Source organism: Ceratotherium simum, chromosome X (genome assembly GCF_057802395.1).
Source record: "Ceratotherium simum simum isolate JZ-2026a chromosome X, ASM5780239v1, whole genome shotgun sequence".
Lineage (NCBI taxonomy): Eukaryota > Metazoa > Chordata > Mammalia > Perissodactyla > Rhinocerotidae > Ceratotherium > Ceratotherium simum.
In genome coordinates, this window is record NC_141940.1 from 71,256,813 (window position 1) to 71,277,364 (window position 20,552).

A 20,552-nucleotide genomic window follows, 5' to 3' on the forward strand; every position below is an offset into this window, starting at 1 on the left:
TTGTAGGGGGGTGGAAGAAGTGGAGGGAGTGTTCCAACCTGAGGAAATGTTAACATCCATTTTCCAGATACTATCTAGACTCACGGACAATAGGTGTCTCAGGTAACCCTTAAACAATCCTGAGGTAAGCTTCATCTTATCTATTTTATAGATAGCAAAACTGAGTTGCAGGAAGTTTAAGTGATTTATTAAGGTCTGTGGTGACCTTTTATCCAAAACTTTCCATTTCAAATATTCTATCTTCTCCACACCCACTAAAATGTCATAGAGATCACATATTTTGAGTTTCCAATCCATGTCTCAAACTATTTCATACTTGGCAGTAGCACAAAATCCATGTCATAATTCAGGGATCATTAAGACAGTAAAGTCACACAGCTGCTAAGCAATAAAACAAATACTGTAATCCAGGTATTCTAATAACTTCACTGCTTGTTCTGCTTCACTTACAGCTGCATCCTATTTAGATGGTGAGAGTGGGGAAACAGACATAGCCACACTTTAATTTAGGATGAGCATTACATTAGCAGTATAGCAGTATAAACAAAGCATTTAGGATGTTTAAGGGAGGAAGAAATTGGTTCTATAAGAGGCACTGATAAAACCATCATCATTATCAAGGAGTGTGTGTTATTAAAATTAAGAAAAATTTGTTGTACTCAAAAACTTGATTATTTAGGAACGTTAAAAATAATTTGTAACACTATCAATAAACAACAAAATCTAGTCTTCTATACTATAGACAACTTTACTAGCTGGAAATTATAATTAAAGATGGAACCTTAAAATACTTTATAATAGCCTTCTGGCAAGACATACATGATATATTTGCTTTTACTGAGTATTAATAAATAACATGTCATATGTCATTTATGGGAGTGAAATACCTTAGCCTTAAAATCAAATCAATGTTCTGTACCAGTTCTCTTTCATAAAGCAAAAAAGCCATGGGCAATACTAAAAAATTTCCAAATATATTATCCATAAAGTTCCACTAAGTCAATGTCCAGAGGGAAGTATTTTGCTGCCTACTGCTTAAACGGTAGTTTCTCCTTTTCACCACTCAGGATTAGGCTAGAAAGGAATATTTGAAGGAGAGAAAGGGAAAGGAGTATAGGGGTGGACTTTGTGATTAAGTGTAAATGAGGTACTGGAACTGTGGTAAAAATGAAGAAATAATGGCTGTGGAAGATGGGAGGGAAGGTGAGGGAGGGGGAAATTCCACTGTCAAAATGGAAAGAGGCCTCTGAGGTTTAGTTAGATGTCAAAAGGACAGAGACTTCAGGGAAGGGCTATACTTGGAGAAACTCACAAGTATAGTCAAATCTGCTTCTCTGTTTCCCTGCATATGCAGTGTGCTGAAAAGACATATGTGATTCCAAAGGTAATTTGTTTTGCTGAACTATAGGAGAATTTGGAATTGGGCAAGCCAAGAAAAACACATTTTGTCAGTAAACGCAAGAAACAACATGATTTTTAAATGATACTTTAGCAACCATCAAGAATAGTAAAGCTAGGAGTGGATGGACAAGCAAGCAGGCCATGTAACTTTCTGTCTGATATGCTAAGCAGGACTCGAGGGTAATTCTCCTGTCTGATGGATGGAGACCTGAGGCAAGAGATCACAGGTTTAACCATCTGAGGGGGTTTCAACCTTAAAACAGCTGAAAAGAAGTGTAACTTTTAAAAGATAGATTTTTTTCTTTAATTATCTATTTAAGCATATGATTCCGTGATTTTAGTAAATTTACAAAGCAACTAGCAACACAAACTAATTTTAGGACATTTCTGTCACACCCAAAAGAAACCACTGTCCTGTTTTCAGCCATTCCCCATTCTCACCCCTAGCCCCAGGCAATAATTAATCTACTTTTTGTCTCTATAGATTTCTTTTCTGTATATTTCAAATAAATTGTATCATACAATATGTGGTCTTTTGTGTCTAGCTTCTTTCACTTAGCATAATGTTTTTGAGGTTCATCCATGTTGTGTCTTGTGTACTTCCTTCCTTTTAATTGATGAATAGTATGCCATTGTAAGAATATACCACATTTTGTTTATCCACTCACCAGTTGATGATGTTTGGGTTGCTTCCACCTTTTGGATATTATGAAAATGCTGCTATGAAAGTTCACCTACATGTCCTGTGTGAACATGTGTTTTAATTTGCCAAGGGTAGATACCTATGAGTAAAATTTCTGGGTCATATGGTAAGATTATGTTGAATTTAAGAAAACTACCAAGCTATTTTCCCAAGTGGCTCAATCAGTTTATATTCCCACCAGCAATTTATGAGGGTTCCACTTTCTCCACATCCTCTCCAACATTGTTGTCTGTCTTTTTGATTATGGCTATTCTTGTGAGTATGAAGTACTATTACATTGTAGTTTTACTTTGCATTTCCCTAAAGACTAATGATGTGTTGAGCATCTTTTCATGTGCTTGTTGTACATTTGTATACCTTCTTTGATGAAATATCTATTCAAATCTTTGGCCCCATTTTTAAAATTAGGCTTTTTTCCCAAGATAATTGGAGATTCATATATTGTTGCAAAAAATAATACAGAGAAGTTCTGTTTACCCTTTACTCAGTATCTCCCAATGGTAACATCTTCCATAACTATAGTACACTATCACAACAACAAAATTGACATTGATACAATCTACCCATCTTACTCAGATTTCCACAATCATACATGTACTCTTTTGTGTGTGTGTGTATTTAGTTCTATACAATCTTATCACAGGTGTAGGTTTGTATGACCACCACCATAGTCAAGATAAAGAATAATTACATCACAATAATCCCTCCTGTTATCCTTTGATAACCATTTCCCCCTCCCCCCACAACCATTAAACTGTTTACCATCCATAATTGTAATTTCAAGAATGTTATGTAAATTGTATCATACAGTATGTAATCTTTGGGGATTGGCCTTTTTCACTCAACATACTTCTGAGAATCGTCTAGGTTATTGGGTGTATCAATGGTTCATTTCTTTTTTATTACTGTGTAGTATTCCGCAGTAGAGATGTACCACAGTTTGTTTAGCTATTCACCCACTGAAAGACATCTGGATTTCATATTTTGGCTATTATGAATAAAATTGCTATGAACATTTGTGTACAGATTGTTTGCCCTTTTAAAAATTGGGTTATTTGCTTATTATTGAGTTATAAAGCACCCTTTATATATTCTAGATAGAAGCCCTTTCTCAGATATATAGTGTACAAATATTTTCTCCCAGTCTGTGGCTTGCCTTTTCATATTATTAATGGTGTCTTTTGAACTGAAAAATTTTTCAATTTTGATGAAATCCAATTCATCAATTTTTCTTTTATTGCTTGTGCCGTTGGTGATGTATCTGAGAAATTTTGTCCAACACAATGTTGAAAAGATTTGCTCTTATGTTTACTTCTAAAAGTTTTTTACATCTATGATCCATTTCAAGTTAATTTTTGTGTGCAATATATAGTAAGAGTCTAAATTCATGTTTTTGCAGGTGGCTATTGAATTGTCCCAGCACCATTTGTTGAAGACTGTCATTTTTCTGTTGAATTGCCTTGATACCTTTGTTGAACATCAATTAACCATAAATGTATGTGTTTATTCCTGGACTCTTAATTCTATTCAACTGATCTATATGTCTATCTTCACGCCAGCACCATACCATCTTGAATACCATAGCTTTGTAGTAAGTTTCTAAATTGGAGCATCTAAGTCCACCAAATTTGCTCTTTTTCAATACTATTTTGGCCTACTTGAGTCTTTCACATTTTCACATAAATTTTAGAATCATCTCATCAATATCTTCTGGAAAAGCCAGCTGGAATTTTGATAGGAATCACATTGAATCTGTAGATGAATTTGGGAATATTGCCAATTTGACAATGTTGTCTTCTGATCCATGAACATGGGATATTTCTCCATTTGTTTAGATCTTTAATTTCCTTCAATAATGTTTTGTAGTTTTCAGTGTACAAAACTTGCAATTCTTTCATTAAATTTATTCTTTTTTTGATGTGGTAACATTTGTTTATAACCTTATAGAAATTTTGGGTGTACATCATTCTATTTCAATTTCTGTGTAGATTACATCATGTTCATTACTGAAAGGTTAATTACAATCCATCACCATACACATGTGCCTAATCACCCCTTTCACCATCCTCCCTCCTCCCTTCCCCTCTGCTAACCACCATTCCAATCTCTGTCTCTATGTATTTGTTGTTCTTTTTATCTTCTACTTATGAATGAGATCACATGGTATTTGACTTTCTTCCTCTGACTTATTTCACTTAGCATAATACTCTCAAGGTCCATCCATGTTGTTACAAATGGCCAGATTTCATCCTTTTTTATGGCTGAGTATTATTCCATTGTGTATATATATGATATCTTCTTTATCCATTTGTCCCTTGATGGGCACCTAGGTTGCTTCTAAGTCTTGGCTATTGTGAATAATGCTGCAATGAACATACGGGTGTATATATCTTTACACATTCATGTTTTCATGTGCTTTGGATAAATACCCAGCAGTGGAATAGCTGGATTGTATGGGAGATCTATTCTTAATTTTTTGAAGAATCTCCATACTGTTTTCCATAGGGGCTGCACCAGTTTGTACTCCCACGAGCAGTGTATGAGAGTTCCCTTTTGTCCACGTACTCTCCAACACTTATTATTTACTGTCTTGTTAATTTTAGCCATTCTGATGGGTATGAGGTGATATGTCATTGCAGTTTTGATTTGAATTTCCCTGATAATTAGTGATGTTGAACATCTTTTCATCTGCCTGTTGGCCGTCTGTATATCTTTGAAGAAATGTCTGTTCAGATCTTTTGCCCATTTTTTAATTGGGTTGTTAGCTTTTTGGTTGTTGAGATGAATGAGTTCTTTATATATTTTGGATATTAACCACTTATCAGATGTATGGTTTACAAATATCTTCTCCCAATTGTTAGATTATCTTTTCGTTTTGTTGATGGTTTCGTTTGCTCTGCACAAGTTGGATGTAGTCCCATTTGTTTATTTTTTCTATTGTTTCTCGTGCCCAGTCAGACACGGTACTTGAAAATACACTGCTAAGACCAACGTCAAACAGTGCACTGCCTATGTTTTCTTCTAGAAGTTTCATGGTTTCAGGTCTTACATTCAAGTCTTTAATCCATTTTGAGTTAATTTTTGTGTATGGTGTAAGATAATGGTCTACTTTCATTCTTTGGCAGGTAGCTGTCCAGTTTTCCCAGCACCATTTGTCAAAGAGACTTTCCTTTCTCCATTGTATGCTCTTGGCTCCTTTGTCGAAGATTAGCTGTAGTAGTTGTGTGGGTTTATTTCTGGGTCTCAATTCTGTTCCTTTGATCTGTGTGTCTGTTTTTGTGCCAGTACCATGCTGTTTTGATTACTGTAGCTTTGTAGTATATTTTGAAGTCAGGGAGTCTGATAACTCCAGCTTTGTTTTTTTCTTTTTTTTCCCTCAGGATTCCTCTGGCTATTTGGGGTTTTTTGTTGTTCCACATAAATTTTAGGATTCTTTGTTCTATTTGTGTGAAAAATGTCATTGGAACTTTGATAGGGATTGCACTGAATCTGTAGATTGCTTTAGGAAGTATGGACTTATTTTTTATTTATTTATTTTTTTGTAAGGAAGATCAGCCCTGAACTAATATCCATGACAATCCTCCTCTTTTTGCTGAGGAAGACCGGCCCTGAGCTAACGTCTATTGCCAATCCGCCTCCTTTTTTTTTTTTTCCATTTTTCTCCCCAAAGCCCCAGTAGATAGTTGTATGTCATAGTTGCACATCCTTCTAGTTGCTATATGTAGGACACTGTCACAGCATGGCCGGAAAAGCGGTGCATCGGTGCGTGCCCAGTATCCGAACCCGGGCCCCCAGTAGCGTAGCATGTGCACTTAACCGCTAAGCCTCGGGGCCGGACCTGGACATTTTAACTGTGGTAATTCTTCCAATCCAAGAGCATGGACTAACTTTCCATTTCTTTGTGTCTTCTTTTTTTTTCAACACTTTTATAATTTTCAGTGTACAGGTCTTTCACCTCTTTGGTTAACTTTATTCCTAGATATTTTATTCTTTTTGTTGTGATTGTAGATGGGATTGTTTTCTTAATGTCTCTTTCTGCTCCTTAATTGTTAGTGTACAGAAATGCAACTCATTTTTGTATGTTGATTTTGTGTCCTGCAACTTTATCGTATTCATTTATTATTTCTAAAAGTTTTTTTAGTGGATTCTTTAGGGTTTTCTATATATAAAATCATGTCATCTGCAAATAGTGACAGTTTCACTTCTTCCTTTCCAATTTGGATCTGTTTTATTTCTTTTCTTGCCTGATTGCTCTGGCTAGGACTTCCAATACTATATTAAATAGGAGTGGTGACAGTGGGCATCCTTGTCTGGTTCCTGTTCTTAGAAGGATAGCTTTCAATTTTTCTCCATTGAGAATGACATTAGCTATCCGTTTGTCATATATGGCCATTATAATGAGGTACTTTCCTTCTCTACCCATTTTCCTCAGAGTTTTTCTCATAAATGGATGCTGTATCTTGTCAAATGCTTTCTCTACATCTATTGAGATGATCATGTGATTTTTATTCTTCATTTTGTTAATGTGGTGTGTCACGTTGATTGATTTGTGGATGTTGAACCATCCCTGCATCCCTGGAATAAATCCCACTTGATCATGATGTATGATCTTTTAATATATTGTTGTATTTGATTTGGTAGTATTTTGTTGAGGATTTTTGCATTGATATTCATCAGTGATATTGTCCTGTAATTTTCTTTTTGTGTGTTGTCCTTGCCTGGTTTTGGTATCAGGGTAATGTTGGCTTCATAGAATGAGTTAGGAAGCTTCCCCTCCTCTTCAATTTTTTGGAAGAGTTTGAGAAGGATAGTTATTAAGTCTTCTTTGAATGTTTGGTAGAATTCACCAGGGAAGCCATCTGGTCCTGGACTTTTATTTTTTTGGAGCTTTTTGATTACTGTTTCGATCTCCTTACTGGTGAATGGTCTATTCAAATTCTCTATTTCTTCTTGATTCAGTTTTGTAAAGTTGTATGATTCTAAAAATTTATCCATTTCTTTAGATTATCCAATTTGTTGGCGTATAGTTTTTCATAGTATTCTTTTATAATCTTTTGTACTTCTGAGGTGTCTATTGTAATTTCTCCTCTTTCATTTCTGATTTATTTGAGCCTTCTCTTTTTTCCTTGTGAGTCTAGCTAAAGGTTTGTCAATTTTGTTTATCTTTTCAAAGAAGAAGCTGTTTGTTTCATTGATTTTTTCTATTGTATTTTTAGTCTATTTCTTTTATTTCTGCTCTGATTTTTATTATTTCCTTCCTTCTACTGATTTTGGGTTTTGTTTGTTCTTATTTTTCCACTTCCTTTAGGTGCACTGTTAGATTGTTTATTTGAGATTTTTCTTATTTGTTGAGGTAGGCCTATATTCCTATAAACTTCCGTCTAAGAACCACTTTTGCTGTATCCCATAAATTTTGTCATGTTGTATTTTCATTTTCATTTGTCTCCAGGTATTTTTTGGTTTCTCCTTTGTTGGGTTTCTCCTAGCATTTTTTTTAATCTCCACATATTTGCGTCTTTTCTGATTTTCCTCCTGTAGTTGATTTCTAGTGTCATACTGTTGTGGTCAGAAAAGATACTTGGTATTATTTCAGCCTTCTTAAATTTATTGAGACTTGTTTTGTGGCATAATATGTGATCTATCCTGGAGAATGCTCCATGTGCATTTGAAAAGAATGTGTATTCTGTGGTTTTTGGATGGAATGTTCTGTAGATATCTACTAAGTCCATCTGGTCTGGTGTGTCGTTTAAGGCTAATGTTTCCTTATTGATCTTCTGTTTGGATGATCTATCCGTTGGTGTAAGTGCAGTGTTAAAGTCCCCGACTATTATTGTGTTACTATTTCTTTTATGTCTGTTAATAGTTGCTTTATATATCTATGAGCTCGTATGTTGGGTGCATATGTATTTAGAAGTATTATATCCTTGATCATTACATAATGCACTTCTTTGTCTCTTTTTACAGCTTTTGTTTTAAAGTCTATTTTGTCTGGTATAAGTATTGCTATTCCTGCTTTCTTTTCATTGCCATTTGCATTGAGTATCTTTTTCCATCCTTTCACTTTCAGTTTGTGAGTGTCTTTAGGTCTGAAGTGTGTCTCTTGTATGCAACATATGTATGGGTTTTTTTTTTATCCAATCAGTCACCCTATGCCTTTTAATTGGAGCATTTAGTCTATTGACTTTTAAAGTAGCTTTTGATAAGTTTGTACTTATTGCCATTTTGTTATTGTTTTTCTGGATGTTTTAGTAGTTCTTCTCTGTTCCTGTCTTCTTCTCTTGCTCTCTTCCCTTGTGGTTTGATGGTTTCTTAGTATTATGTTTGGGTTCCTTTCTCTTAATTTTTTTGTGTATTTATTACAGTTTTCTGGTTTGTGATTACCATGAGGTTCATATATAATAACCTGCGTATATACCAATCTATATTAAGTTGATGGTCTCTTTAGTTTGACCTCTTTCTAAAAGCTCTACTCTTTTACTCCCCTATTCCTACATTTTATGTTTTTGATATCATATCTTACCTCTTTTCCTGTGCATATGTATCCATTACCCTGTTATCATAGAAATAGATAGTTTCAGTAGTTCTGTCTTTTGACCTTATTAGTATCTCCATAGGTGGTTGATCTGCTACCTTTACTATATATTTGCCTTTACCAGTGATTTTTTTTTTTTAATTTTCTTATTTCTATTTGTGGTCTTCTCTTTTCCACTTCAATATGTCCCTTTAGCATTTCTTGTGAGGCTGGTTTCTTGGTGATAAACTCCTTTAGTTTTTGCTTGTCTGGGAAACTCTTTATCTCTCCATCCATTCTGAATGATAACCTTGCTGGGTAGAATATTCTTGGATTTGGGTTGTTTCCTTTTAGCACTTTAAATATATCATGCCACTCTGTTCTAGCATGTAAGGTTTCTGCTGAGAAGTCAGCTCATAGCCTAATGGGGTTTCCTTTGTATGTAACTTGTTACCTTTCTCTTGTGGCTTTTAGGATTCTCTCTTTATCTTTAACTCTTGATGTTTTAATGATAATGTGTCTTGGTCTGGGCCTCTTTGGGTTTATCTTGTTTGGTGCTCTCTGTGCTTCCTGTACTTGGATGCCTGTTTCCTTCCTTAGGTTAGGAAAGTTTTCAGCTATTATTTCTTCAGATAAATTCTCTGTCCCTTTGTCTTGCTCCTCTCCTTCTGGGACACCTATAACATGGATATTAGTGCACTTGATGTTGTCTCGGAGGTCCCTTAAACTGTCCTCATTCTTTTTAATTCTTTTTTCTTTTACCTGTTCAGCTTGGGTGATTTCCTCTAGTCTTTCATCCCGCTCGCTGATACATTCTTCTGTATCATCTACTCTGCTACTTAGTCCCTCTAGTGAATTTTTCATTTTCAGTATTGTATTCCTCATTTCTGATTGGTTGTTTTTTATATTTTCAAATTCTTTCTTGAAATTCTCACTGAGTTCATCCATTCTTCTCCCAAGATTGGTGAGCATCCATTTGACTTTTTGTTTGAACTCTTTGTCAGTTAGATTATTTCTGTTTTGTTTAGTTCTTTTTCTGGGGTTTTGCCCTGCTCCCTTACTTGGAACATATTCATTTTCCTCATCATTTTGCCTCTCTCTCTGTGCTTATAACCATGTATTAGGTAGGTCAACTACATCTCCTGATCTTGGAGAGGTGGCCTTATGTAAGAGATGCCTTATGAGGCCCAGCAGTGTGCTTCCCTCTTGTTCCCAGTTCCAAATGTTCAAGGTGTGTCCCCTATGTGGGCTCTGTGTGTCCTTCTGTTATGGCAGGGTTGCTCATACTGCAGATGCCCAGGGAGGCTAGGCTGGCCCCTGGCTGGCTAGTTGTAATGCTCAGATGTCTGTGGCTGCTATGGTCCTTTCAGTCACACTATCGGGCTTGGGGAGCCCAAGCACAGTTGGCTGCAAGGTCTGAGCACGTTCTTGTTGCAGTTTTTCTGTTAAGTGAGTAGACCCCTGGCATGTCTGCTTTCTAGGTTCAGGGTCTTACAATTGCTGTAGGCTTCCAGCCTGCAAGGCTGTTGTCAGCTTTCTCAGGGTTGCATGTGAGTGGGGCCAGCCCCAAGCGTGGGAGCACCCAATTGTTTCATGCTTTGGAAGGTGAGACTGATCCTCTATGTGGCTATTTCAAGAGCACAAGTCTGCTACCGTTGTCAGGCCCCACCACCCACAGGGCCACACTCTCTGTCAACACAGTCCTGCCCTGTGTGCCTTTCCTGACCCCCTGAAGTGGACCCAGTTGCCCTACTGTAGAGGACCCACATACTCCACCAATGCAGCCCTACCCCTTGTGCATGCCTTGCCCCACCCAGGTGGACCCACTCATCTGGTTGCAGAGGTTCCAGGCACCCCACCTATGCTGACCCACAAGTTGCCCAAGGGCTTGCTGTTGGGTGGGGCCAGTCTCTAGTGCAGGGTGCCTGCCCTGGCTGAGCGGGATTAAATCAGTGCTCTAGTAGGTGTGGCAGATCCATGGACTAACAGGCCAGGGGAAGAACTCCAGCAGTGTCTGCTAGCATCTGTGTCAGCATGCCTGCACTAGGACACAATAATGGCTGCTGTCAATGTCTCGGTCCCTGGAGAAGTCTCACCTCTCACCGAGATGCACCCAGAGCCTATCAGGTGAATCTCTTTTCACCAAAGGACTGTGCACCTTTCTTTCTGGTGATTTTAGGTTGCTTTCTGAAATAGGTGAATTTGTGTGAGGATCCTTTAAGAGCAGGCTTTTTCCCCCTTATGTCTGATGATAGATTTTCTGGGAGTATTTCTCCTTGTGGTTAATGGCCAGCAAAGCCAGATATTATGACACTTGTCTCAATTGTGCTGAGTCTAAAAGCTGCTTATTGTGGTAATGCTCCCCTACTCAGATCCCTCACTCCTCCAGGGAAGGCTTCATTCCTTAGGATTGCTTCCAGCTGGGTGTGAAGTTCCACAGCTTGAAGGTGACATTTTTTCTCTCCAGAAAGGAATTTCTGCTTCTTCCACCTCAGTCAGCATGTCCCTTTTTCTCAGGGTTCTTTTTATCCAGTTTTCAGTTCTCTCTTAGGGGTAATTGTTCCAAGAGTAGTTGTGCATTCATTGTGTCCGTGGGATGAGGTGAGTTCAGAGTCTGCCTATGCTGCCATCTTGACACCATCTAAATTTATTCTTAAATGCTTTTTTTGGATACTATTATGAATGGAATCGTTTAATTTCATTTTTGGCTTGCACATTGTTAGTTTATGGGAATGCAATTTAGTTTTGTATATTGCTGTGTAGCCTGTAGCTTGCTGAACACATTTACTAGTTGTAATAGATGTGTGTGTGTGTGTGTGTGTGAAATCCTTAGGATTTTTTACATATAAATTCATATGGTCTGTCAATAAACACAATTTTACCTATTGCTTTCTAATCTGGATCTTCTCTCTCCCTCCTTCCTTTTCTTTTTCTTCTCTGCTTTCTCTCCCATCTGCTTCTCCTTCTCCCTCCCTCTTTCCCTCTCTGTCTTCCTCCCTCCCTTCCCTCCCTCCCTTCCTCCCTCCTTCCTTCCTTCCTGGTTACATGGCCTTAAATTTACAGTACAATGTTGAACAGAAGTGTTGAACACAGATTTCCTTGACTTGTTCCCAGTCTCAAGGGAAAAGGATTCAGTCTTTCACCATTAAGTATGATGTTAGCTGTAGCTTTTTTAATTTTTATTTTGCAAATGTCCTTAATTAGGTTTACTAAGTTTCCTAGATTGTGGATTTTTTTAAAATCAGAAATAGGTCTTGGGTTTTGTCAAATGCCTTTTTCATGTCAATTGAAATGATCATGGAGTTTTTGTCCTCTATTCTCTTCTATGTTTTATTACACGAATTGATTTTCAGTTCATAAATCAACCTTTCATTCCTGGGGTAATTCCAGTTAGTCTTAGTGTATAATCATTTTTATAGGTGGATGAATTCAGTTTTTTAATATTTAAGATTTTTGCATCTATATTCATGAGGGATATTGGTCTATATATTTTTTTCTTTGTGATATTGATCTGGCTTTGGTGTTAGGGTAATGCCAGCCTCTTAGAATAAGTTGGGGATTTTTCCCTTTTTCTCTATTTTCTGGGAGAATTTGTGAAGAATTGTTATTTTTCCTCTTTAAATGTTTGAAAGAATTCATCAGGTCTGGGCTTTTATTATGGGTAGTTTTTATTATTATTATTACTAAGTCAATCTCTTTGGTATAGGTCTATTCAGATTTTCTTTTTCTGCTTAAATTAGTTTCACCACTTTTTTTTTCTTTCTAGGAATTTATCTATTTCATGTAAGTTGTTTAATTGTTGACCTAAAATTGTCCATAGCATTCTTTTATAATCCTTTTAATTTTTGTAAGGTTGGTAGTGATATCCTCTCGTTCAATATGACTTTAGTTATTTATGTGTTCTCTCTCTTTTTTTCTTGGTCAGTCTAGCTACAAGTTTTTCAATTTTGTTTATCTTTTCACAGAACCAACTGTTGGTTTCATTGATTTTTTTCTGTTATCCATTCCATTGATTTGTGCAGTAATCTTTCTTATTTTATTCCTTCTGATTGCTTTTGGATGAGTTTGCCCTTCTTTTTCTAGTTTATTAAGATGGAAACATAGGTTATTCCTTGAGATCTTTCATCTACATTATAGATATTTACTCCTATGAATTTCCTTGTAAGGACTTGCTTTAGCTGTATCTGATGAATTTTTCTATGTTGTGTTTTTGTTTGCATCCAGCTCAACATATTTTCTAATTTCCCTGGTGATTTTTCTTTGACCCGTTGGTTATTATGAAGTGTGTTATTTAATTTCCTGATATTTGAAGGTTTCCAAAATTTTATTCTGTTGTTGATTTCTAATTTAATTTCAGTGTGGTTTGAGAAGATAAATTGTATGATATCAATCCTTTTGAACTTACTGAGACTTGTTTTATGGCCTACCATATCATTTATTTTTGAGAAGGATCCATGTACATTTGAAAAGAATGTATATTCTGCTGTTGTTGGTTAGATTGTTCTAAAATTGTCAGTTAGGTCTACCTTATAGTGCTGTTCAGGTCTTCTATATCCTTCTTGATTTTCTGTCTCACTTTGCTCTCACCTTAGAGTGAGTCACTGAAATCTCCAACTATTATTGTTGAATTTTCCATTTTGTATTCATTTTTGTTAGTTTTTGCTTCATGTAGTATAAGGCGCCTTTGTTAGGTGCAGATACGTTTATAATTATTATATTTTCCTGATGAATTGTTCCTTAATCCTTATAGAATATTCCTTTTTATCTCAAGTAATAATGTTGGTTTATATTTTTGTATTAATATAGACACTCCAGCTCTCTTATTGTTACTGTTTGCATCATATTTTTTCCATTCTTATTATATTAAAAATTTTTTATTGAGATATAATTGACATATAACATTGTGTAAGTTTAAGGTGTACAACATATTGACTTGATAAATTTATATTGCAATAGGATTGCCATGGTACCATAGGTAACACCTCAGTTGTGCCACATAATTATCATTTCTTCTCGTGATGGGAACAATTAAGATCTAGTCTCTCAGTAATTTTAATGTTTATAATACAGTTTTGTTGTCTATAATCACTGTACTGTGTATTAGATCTCCAGGACTTGTTTATCTACTAGTTGCAAGTGTGTGCCCTTAAACATCTCTTCCATTCCCCTATCCCCCAGACCCTGGTAACCACAATTTCACTCTGTTTTTCCCTGTTCAGTTTTTTTTTTTTAGATTCCATGTATAAGAGATATCATACAGTATTTGTCTTTCTCTGTCTGACTTATCTCACTTAGCATAACGTCTTCAAGGTCCATCTGTGTTGTTGCAAATGGCACAATTTCCTTTTTCTCATGGCTGAATACTATTACATTGAATATATATATATACCGCATCTTTATTTACTCATCTGTTCATGGATGCTTAGGCTATTTCCATGTCTTGGCTATTGTGAATAATGCTGCGATAAACAGGGGAGTGCATATATCTCTTTAGTAACATGTTTTCATTTCCTTTGGATATATACCCAGAAGTGGGATTGCTGAATCATATGGTAGTTCTAGTTTTAAGTTTTTGAGAAGCCTCCATACTGTTCTCCACAGTGGCTAAACCAGTTTACAATCCCAGCAATGGTGTACAAGAGTTCCCTTTTCTCCATATCCTCACCAACACTTGTTATCTCTTGCCTTCTTGATGATCACCATTCTTACAGGTATGAGGTAATATCTCATTGTGGTTTTCATTTGTATTTCTCTGATGAATAGTGATGTTGAGTACCTTTTCATGTACCTGTTGGCCTTTGGATGTCTTCTTTGGAAAAATGTCTATGTAGTTCTTCTGCCCATTTTTAAATCAGATTTTTTTTTATTATTGAGTTGTATGTGTTCTTTATAAATTTTGGTTACTAACCCCTTATTCAATACATGGTTTGCAAATATTTTCTTCCATTCCGTAGGTTGTCTTTTCATTTTGTTGATTGTTTCTTTTGCAGTGCAAAAGCTTTTAAGTTTGATGTAGTCCCACTTGTTGATTTTTTTCTTTTGTTGTTTGTGCTTTTGGTGTCAAATCCGAAAAATCATTGCCAAGAACAATGTTGAGGAGATTCTTTCCTATATTTTCTTACTAGGAGTTTTAAGTCTTTAATCTATTTCAAGTTAATTTTTGTGAGTGGTGTAAGAAAGGGTTCTAATTTCATTTTTCTGCATGTGGTTATCCAGTTTTCCCAAGACCATTTGTTAAAGAGACTATTCTTTTCCCATTGGATGTTCTTGGCTCCCTTATCAAATATTAGTTCACCATATATGTAGGGTTTAGTTTTGGAATCTCTATCCTGTTCCATTTGTCTATGTGTTTATTTTTATGCCAGTACCATATTGTTTTAATTATTTTAGCTTGGTAGTGTATTTTGAAATAAGGAAATGTGTTGCCTCTAGTTTTGTTCTTCTTTCTCATTATTGTTGTCGCTATTTGGAGTCTTTTGCAGTTTCATACAAATTTTAGGATTGCTTTTTCTATTTCTGTGAAAAATGCCATTGGGATTTTGATAGGGATTGTGTTGAATCTATAGATGGCTTTGGGTAGCATGGGCATTTTAATAATATTAATTCTTCCAATCCATGAACACAAGATGTCCTTCCATTTGTTTGTGTGTTCTTCCATTTCTTTTAGCAAAGTCTTGTGGTTTTCATTGCACAGATCTCTTACTTCCTTGATTAAATTTATTCCTAAGTATTTTATTGTATTGGAAGCTATTATGAAAGTATTGGTTTCATTTCCTTTGGGAATATATCCAGAAGAGGGATTGCTGGATCATATGGTAGTTTTATTTCTAGTTTTTTGGAACCTCCATAGTGTTTTCCATGATGGCTGTACCAATTTACATACTCACCAAGATGTACATGGGTTCCTTTTTCTCCACATTCTCACCAATATTTCTTATTATTTTTTTCTAATAGCCATCATAACAAGTGTGAGGTAATATGATTTCGATTTGCATTTCCTTGATGCTTAGTGATGTTGAGCATCTTTTCATATACTTATTGGCTGTTTGTATATATTCTTTGGGAAAATGTCTACTCAGGTCCTTTGACCACTTTTTAATCAGATTGTTTGTTTTTGCTATTGAGTTGTATAAGTTTCTTATATGTTTTGGATATTAACTCCTCATCAGATATGTGGTGTGCAAATATTTTCTCCCAATCCATAGGTTGCCTTTTCATTTTGTTGATTGTTTCCTTTGCTGTGCAGAAGGTCTTTCATTTGATGCAGTCCTACCTGATTATTTTTGCTTTTGTTGCTTGTACTTTTGGTGTCAGATCCAGAAAAATCATTGCTAAGGCCAATGCCATGGAGCTTTTTCCCTATGTTTTCTTCAAGGAGTTTTATGGTTTCAGGTCTTGCGTTTAAGTCTTTAATCCATTTTGAGTTGGCTTTTGTGTATGGTGTAAGATAAGGATCCAATTTAATTATTTTGCGTGTGGATATACAGTTTTCTTAGCCCTATTTTTGAAGAGAATGTATATATATATATATATTACATAATTACATAATGCATAAATAAAAAAGATTATAAAAGCTTTTACATGAAACGTGTTGACACGTAAAATATATATTAAAATTATATAATAAATAAAAAAGATTGTAAAATCTTTTACCTGTGAAATATGGAATTATATGATATATAATGTTATATTACAAAGCTATAGTCATCAAAACAATATGGTACTGACATAAAAACAGACACATAGACCAATGAAACAGAATAGAGAACCAAAAAATAAACACAAGCATATATGCATATATGGTCAACTAATTTTTGACAAAGGCAAAACTTTCAGTTTCACCATCCAGAATGATGTTATCTGTGGGTTTTTCATATATGGCCTTTATTATGTTTAGTTTCCTTCCATTCCTAGTTTGTTGAAGATTTTCTATCATGAAAGAGTCATGGATTTTGTCATGTGACATTTGTACATCAATTGAGATAATCATTTTGTTTATTTCCTTCATTCTGTTAATGTGGTGTAGAATATTGATTGACTTCCATATGCTGAACCATGCTTGCATTTCAGGAATAAATCTCATATGATCATAGTGTATGATCATGTTAATATGCTGCTAAATGAGGTTTGCTGTATTTTGTTGAGGATTTTTGTATCATTCATAGGGGTTATTGATCTGTAGTTCTTTTTTCTTTTAATATGTTTTTCTGCCTTTGTTCTTAGGGTAATGCTGGCCTTATAGAATGAGTTAGGAAATATTCTCTTCTCTTGAATGTTTTAGAAGACTTTGAGAAGAACGTTGCTAATTCTTTAAATGTTTAGTATAATTCACCAAGGAAGCCATCTAATGCAGGGCTTTTCTTTGTTGAGAGATCTTTGATTGCTAATTCATTCTCTGTACTAGTTATAGATCTACTCAGATTTTCTATTGCTTCATGATTCAGTTTTGGTAGGTTGTGTGTTTCTAGGAATTTGTCCATTTCATCGAGGCTATTCAGTTTCTTGGTGGAGAACTATTTGTAGTACACTTTTACAATCTTTTTTATTTTCACAAAATCAGTAGTAATGTCTCCACTTAATTGCTGATTTTAGTTATTTGAGATTTTCTCTTTTGTCTTACTACATATAGATAAAGGTTTCTCAATTTTATTAATCTTTTCAAAGAAGCAACTTTTGATTTTGTTGATTTATTTGTTTTTCTATTGTCTATTTTATTTATCTCCACTCTAATTATTATCATTTCCTTCATTCTGCTAGATTTGGGCTTAGTTTTTCTTCTTTTTCTAGTTCCTTGACATGTAAAGTTGAGTTGACTTGAGACCTTTCTTTTTTAATGTAAGTATTTACATCTATTAATTTCCATCTTAGAAGTCAAGATGGTGGCATAAGTAGACTCTGAACTCACCTCCTCCCATGGACACAGCCAATTTACAACTACTCGTGGATTAATTACCCCTGAGAGAAAACTGAAAACTGGATAAGAGGAACTCCTGCAACAAAAGACAATACTAAGTGAGGTGGAAGAGGCAGAAATTCCCTTCTGGAGAGAAAAAACACCACCTTCACAAGCCGCCAGCATGACGGCCGCCCGGGAGCAGCCCAAAGGTATACAGCCCTCCCTGGAGGAGTGGGGTCCTGAGCCAGGCAGTGCTCCTGCTGTAGGCATTCTGTGGACCCCGCACAATCAAGACAAGTGGCATAACATCAGACTTTGTCTGCTACTTAAACATTGGGGAGTACCCCCAGAAAAGCTGGTTCACAAAGAAATTAAAACTGGCTCTTAAAGGGCCAATGCACAAATTCACCCATTTCAGAAAACAACCTAAAATCACCAGAAAGAAAGGTGCACAGTGCTTTGATGAAAAGAGACTCACCTGATAGGCTCTGAGTTCAACTCAGTGAGAGGTGAGAACTCTCGAGGGACTGGGACATTGGCGGTGGCTATTGTTGTGGCCTAGTGTGGAAGTGCTGACACAGGCACTGGCAGATGCAATTGGAGTTCTCCCTGGGGCCTGCTAGCCAGGATCTGCCCCACCCACTAGAGCACCAATATAATTCAGTTCAGCCAGGGCAGGCAGCCCATCCTAGGGACTGGCCCCACTAAACAACAAGCCCTCAAGCAACTTGTGGCCCTGCATGGACTGGTGACTGGATTCTCTGCAGCCTGGTGACTGAGCCCACTTCAGTGGGGAAGGGCATGCACAAGGAGCGGGTGGAGAGTGTGGCACAGTGGTGGAGTGTGTGGGGCTCCTGCCAAGGAGAGACTGGGTCCACTTCAGGAGGTCAGGGCACACATACGGGGCAGGACTGTGTTGACTCTGTGTGTGGACCTGTGGGAGGCGGGGCTTGTCAGCTGCAGAAGACTTGTGCTTCTGGAAGACCCACATAGGGGGTTTGCCCCACCTTCCAAAGCCTGAAACAATTGGGTGCTCCTGTGCCTGAGGCCAGCCCCACCCAGCTGCAATCCTCAGAGAGCTGACAAGAGACCTAGTAGGGCAGAGGCTTACAGCAATTGTAAGGCCCTGAGCCTAACAACCTGCCATGCTGGGGGCCTACTCACTTAAAAGAAATACTGCAACACAAATGTGGTATTAGAAATTGCAGCCAACTGTGCTGGGGCTCCCCACACCTGATAAAGAGACTGAAGGGCCCACAACAACTACAAGCAGCTGAGCATTACAACAGCTGGCCAGGAGCATAACTCAGCCTCCCTGGGCGCCTACAGGGAGAGCAAACAGGCCACAACAGAAGGACACACGAAGCCCACATAGGGGTCACCCCTGGAACATTGAGAACTCAGGGAAGCACGCTGGAAGGCTCCTAAGTCATCACTTACATAAGGTCACCTATGCAAGAGCAGGAGACGTAGCTGACCTACCTAATACGTAGACACAAGCACAGGGAAAGAGGCAAAATGAGGAGGCAAAAGAATACATTCCAAGTAAGGGAACAGGACAAAACCCCAAAAAAGGAACTAATTGAAACAGAAATGAGCAACCTACCTGACAGAGAGTTCAAACTAAGAGTGTTAAGGATGCTCACTGATCTGGGGAGAAGAATAGATGAACTCAGTGAGAATGTCAACAAAGAAATGGAAGATATAAAAAAGAACCAATCAGAAATGAAGAATACAATACTGGAAATGAAAAATTCATTAGAGCGACTCAAAAGCAGAGTAGAGGATACAGAAGAACGGATCTGTGAGCTGGACAAAAGACTAGAAGAAATTACCCAAGGTGAACAGGTAAAAGAGAAAAGAATTAAAAAGAGTGAGGACAGTCTAAGGGACCTCTGGGACAACATCAAGCACACTAACATCCGTGTTATAGATGTCCCAGAAGGAGAAGAGCGAGGCAAGGGGGCAGAGAATCTATTTCAAGAAATAATAGATGAAAACTTCCCTAACCTAAGGAAGGAAACAGACATCCAGGTACAGGAAGCACAGAGAGCCCCAAATAAGATAAACCCAAAGAGGCCCACACCAAGACACATCATAATCAAAATGTCCAGAATTAAAGAGAGAATCCTAAAAGCCGCAAGAGAATGTCAAGTTACATACAAAGGAAACCCCATAAGGCTATCAGCTGACTTCTCAGCAGAAACATTACAAGCTAGAAGAGAATGGCATGATATATTTAAAGTGCTAAAAGGAAAAACCTTACAGCCAAGAATACTCTACCCAGCAAGGTTATCATTCAAAATGGAAGGAGAGATCAAAATTTTCCCAGCTAAGCAAAAATTAAAGGAGTTTGTCACCAAGAAACCAGTGCTACAAGAAATGTTAAAGGGACTGATTTAAGGGGAAAAGAGAAGACCACAAATAGGAAAAATTATCTATTTCCATGATTAGAACGTAATGGATACAAATACACAAAAAAGAGGTTAGATATGATATCAAAAACATAAAAGGAGGGAGGAGGGGAGTTAAGCGTACAGCTTTCAGACAGAGTTCAAACTAAAGTGACCATCAATTCTGTATAGAAGAAGAAAGGAACAGAGAAGGACTACTAAAACACTGAGGAAAAAAAAAAGTTAAAAAATGGCAGTAAGTACATACTTATCAATAGCTAATTTAAACGTCAATGGACTAAATGCTCCAATTAAAAGGCATAGGGTGGCTGACTGGATAAAAAAACAAGACTCATATATATGCTGCATACAAGAGACACACTTCAGACCTAAAGACACTCACAAACTGAAAGTGAAGGGATGGAAAAAGATAATCCATGCAAATGGCAATGAAAAGAAAGCTGGGGTAGCAGTACTCATATCAGACAAAATATACTTTAAAACAAAAACTGTAAAACGAGACAAAGAAGGGCATTACATAATGATCAAGGGAACAATCCAACAAGAGGATAAAACACTTGTAAATATCTACGCACCCAAAGTAGGTGCACCTAAATATATAAAGCAATTATTAACAGACGTAAAAAC

At 36.7% G+C, this 20,552-nt stretch overlaps 1 long non-coding RNA gene across 1 annotated transcript; it reads left to right on the plus strand.

The window, feature by feature from the left end:
* The first annotated feature begins 67 nt into the window (after positions 1–67).
* LOC147911886 (uncharacterized) lies at positions 68–17,707 on the plus strand. The gene is made up of 3 exons (XR_015550371.1): positions 68–124; positions 3,504–3,599; positions 17,484–17,707. It is a non-coding gene; the product is annotated as an uncharacterized LOC147911886 (long non-coding RNA).
* The last annotated feature ends 2,845 nt before the right edge of the window (positions 17,708–20,552 follow it).